We start from the raw sequence: 4894 nt of genomic DNA on the forward strand, positions 1-4894 counted from the left end.
TAAAAGAACGATTCCAGCGCAATTCAAATTCACTGGGTTGGTGTTGCGTCACATCGATGCATCTACATAAATGAACTGCTGTTCATTTGATGGACGCAATTTTTCCATTTATTTCTCTGTTTGGAAATCCTATATTTCATTTTTAGCGTGTATGTGTGTGCTGGGTGGGGGTTGGGGTGGGTCGCGTTGAGAAGTTTGTGAGTTATTGATGCCAAGATCTGCGAACATATTAATGAGTATACATAAATAAAAAATAAACAAAAACAGGGAGAGCATAAATATTAACAAAAGACTATTAATTAAATGTATTCAACTTCAACAAAGGAGACATTCAGGATGGAGCACATACATTATAAGTTAACAAACAGAGATAAAACTGTCACGTTTTGCCCTTTGGCAAAACACAATGCAGTTGCTTGAATGTGAGTGATTATGATTTTTGCACAGGGGGCCTCTGGGGTAAAGATCTTTGTCTTGCTGCCCTGGTCTTTCACCACTTGGAAGACTATTGGCCTACGAGCCGGGTGCGCTTTGCCAACTTGCATAGACTTAACGGCTCCATAGGTTTGGGGAATTTCGATCCAAACCATCCAAAGGTTTTACGGGGTTCCCGATACGCTGGCTCGAGAGACGGTTTCGATATATTTGCTTTTGTTTCTATTTTAATGTGGTGGGATTTATGGATGTATCCTTGAATGCAAGTCATTTTGTTCTATTTTTGAGTAGCCTACCACTGTAACGATTTTCTTGCCAATTTGTTTACTTATTGTCGGAACAACGATTAATAAATTACATCTTTCTCAAATATTCAAATTGTCAAGTTGCATTCCTAATTCTTTGGTGAATCTTTTTTTGCTTTTAAGATTGCACAATTCTGACGGGCTACTGAGAAAGTATAAAAAGTATATTTAACTAGTGAGATTAGGCCCAGGTGGGCCACTTCTGAAAGGCCCCTGACCCCTTTATCATTTACCCTTCCTACCTTTGTGCATTGTTTATGCATGGTTGCCATGCAGCTCACTGTCGTTTCCCTTAACATGACATCCTGAACATGGCAGGGATCTGCTTCAGGGCCATCAGGCCTCGCTGACTAAAAACCACGTCACGATATCCTGCTTGAGCACGTTAAATACCAAACTTCTCCTCACTCCCCCCGTGCTCCCCTGAAGAACTGTGGGCTACCCGCTGATGTTACACGGAGACACAGTACAGCTCAGGTAGCAGAAGCATTGCTTTGATTTACTGACCAAAGACAAATATGGTCCGTGTTGAAATGTATATAGCCCATTGCTCATAACGTTTCCATAGGATCACGATCCCCCCTCTGTGCTCCGGAGCGGAGGAGCTTTACGATCAACACAATATCAGGTTACCTGCGATTTATCCCGGCTTGACGTTTCGTCAAGACCGCGTCCAGGCGCAGGTGGAGGCGGAACGCGCTGTGCGACGCGTCAGTCAACGCGCTGTCTGTTCAACGCGCTGTCTGATCAACGCTCACTGAAACCCTCACCGGGCGAAACGGTTCCACTGCTCTCTGCATCACTCATGAAGACGAAGCCCTCGGTGTGAGAGACATTTTTCAGGTCCTGCAGACGCGTTCTTCTAAAATACGTCTTTCTGGCGACGGGACAAGTGGTGCCGCGGGGTGCTGTGCAGCCAGTGGATTTACTGCCTTGGGAAAACTCGTTACACGGCAGAACATCCATTAGCCGTCGTAAATAACAATTACTGTAGTAAACTGCGTTTATTTATTAATTTATTTTCGGTATCCCTTATTGACTTAGTGTGGAACAAATAAATAGAACAATGTGAGTGGGTTGAATAGATTCAATCTGTGAGTCACCGTCGATGCAAGGCGGTTAAGAAGGCCTTTAGAGTCCATGTGCAGCTCAGATGTATTGTGTAGGGTGAGACATTAAAAACCAGTGTATGTGACTCAGAATAAATTTGGCTTGGACTGATTTCATTTTGTCATTTGATTGGATGGCGGTATTTTGTTATTTACCTTCCAAAAGTATGATGAGGCCTGTCATCCATAGCTCCTGTGGTGAATGCCAGAGGTAGGGATTACCCGTAATTGTGTTTTGGACTAAGGTATCTTTTTCAGCTGATTACTTCTAGTAAACATAACCTCTAAGGACAGTAAACACATTTGAAATCAAAGGATTTTACAAACACTTAATCCACACACACACACACACACACACACACACACACACACACACACACACACACACACATACACATACAAACACACACACACACACACACACACACACACACATACAAACACACACACACACACACAGGCGTGGAAATAGAACACACACACACAATAACATATACACACACTGACACATGCACACACGTGCGCATGCACACACACACACACAGGCACACACAAACACACACACACACACACACAGACACACACACACACACACACACACACACACACACACACACACACACACACACACACACTCACACACACACACGCTTCAAAGTCTGGGCAGTGTCATTATAATAATTAGGCTGACATTACTGGAGAAATCTGTGATTAACTGTCATCCTTTCCAGTGAACAATCGATGGAATGGTCGAATGGAAAGATTTAACATTGAGCTCTCTTAAATTCTAATTTAATTTCCAGTGTAATTAAAAATATATCGAGACAATTTGACATGGTGCAATCAAATCAGCAGAAGGTTCAAATCACTGGCACTACCTTGTTACTAGTCTGAACAGACACAACCCTAGAAGAGTCACTTCCTATTACTTGGACACATCGCCTATGTGTCTCTCACTTATAACTACAATAACGTAGCATGCTGCAGAGAAGCAAATCCATAACTTCCCACTAGTGAAGCTATGGATTCACTAGTGAAACCTTCACACTAGTCAAATAAAGTCAAATAGTTACTAGTAGACAGAGGAGATGTAAATTCACAAGTTTAAACTAGTACAGAACACTTGTTAAAACTACAGAACCCAAGTTAAAACTAGTACAGAACACAAGCTGAGAGACAAGTTAAAACTAGTACAGTACAAAAGGGTAAAACTAGAAGAGAACACAAGGTAAAACTAGAAGAGAAAACAAGGCAAAGCTAGTAGAAAACACAAGTTAAAACTAGTACATAACACAAGGTAAAACTAGTACAGAGCAGAAGAGAGCACTATTGTTTTTTGTTGCGGAAGAATTGCCAAAATGGCAGACAAAGGCCTCTGATTAAGCCAGCAAGCGAACCCACATCATCTTCATCATCATCATCATCATCATCATCATCATCATCATCATCATCATCTTCTTCTTCTTCTTCAATACATGTGTTTGCATAACTTAAACTGTTGCCTAACAATGTTTTTTTAATAGGTAACAATTGTCTTTTTCCTTCATGAAGTAATGATATTTATGCATCTTCTTTATAAATCCTTACAGCAGAACCAGATGTTGAGTTTGGTTGTATGGGCTGAGAACCGTTGCATTGGAAGAAAATAACGTTGGTATCCACCACTAACGCAATGCAAAACTATATTTAACATGTTTGTATATCTTGGCAAGGGCCCCCTCACTGGGGACATTAGGCTCCTGGCCTTCAGCCTGACACTCTGGGCAGCCCCCATCTGTAGGAAACAGCTGTCTCTGTGGTTCCCTCAGCAGTGTAGCCTCCCACAGACACACATACGTATTGTTGTAAACAATGTTTATACCAGTGGAAGTGATAACCCTAACCTATCACCTTGAGGATGGCGTGAAATTTGAGGTGGGACGGTGTTGCTGGGTGGTCAGCTGATCAATGTAAATACTGCCCCCCTCCCCCCCGACCAAACATAATGTACTAATAGATTCACAATTTGTTTTTATTTGTTTGTTTGTTATTTATTTGTATTTGTATTGTTTATTACTTTTACAAATTGCATTATGAAGATTTGTATTGTTTTGTTGTGGTTCTATACTGCGGGAGTGAATGTGCGGCAATAAACATGAGATGACAAAATCATACTATTCACCCTCACAAAGCTACAGCATGTGAAAGTGAATTCAGCTGACAAAGGTTTTTCTGTTGTGTTATGAATCATTATACTCAGACAATGGTTAATAACAAGAAGACTTGAAGCTTGATCCCTTGACGATTGAAAGATAAAAAGTAAAAATAAAATCTGATACAAGTATGTCCAGAAACCAGTCACGCACATATGCACATTGAAACACACACACATTGACACACAAACCGACAAACACACACACACACACACACACACTCACACACACACACATACACACACAAAGACACACACGCACACAAACAAACACACCTACACACACGCACACACACAAACACATGTTTGTATCCACCATGATGTGACCTCACACATTGCAGTCTGTCATCGATGTGTTGATTGATGTTCTGAATCTCTGCGATCAGCAACACTCTCATCTAGATCCTCTCTGGGTCTCTCCACAACGCTTCCTCACACACACACAAACACACACAAACACACGCACACACACACACACACACACACACACACACACACACACACACACACACACACACACACACACACACACACACACACACACACACACACACACACACACAGAAATACACGTGCTTCCACGAACGCAAACACACACGCACACACCAAATAACCGCCAAAGAGTTACAGTGCCTTGCAAAAGTATTCACCCCCCTTGGCATTTTTCGTGTTTTGTTGCCTCACAACCTGGAATTAACATGGATTGTTTGAGGATTTGCATAATTTAATTTACAGAACATGCCTACAACTTTGAAGATGTTTTTGTTTTTTTTATTGTGAAGCAAACAACAAATAGGACAAAATGACAGAAAAAGTCAATGTGCATAACTATTCACCCCCCTAAAGTCAATACT

This window comes from Pollachius pollachius (genome assembly GCF_949987615.1).
Source record: "Pollachius pollachius genome assembly, chromosome: 6".
Lineage (NCBI taxonomy): Eukaryota > Metazoa > Chordata > Actinopteri > Gadiformes > Gadidae > Pollachius > Pollachius pollachius.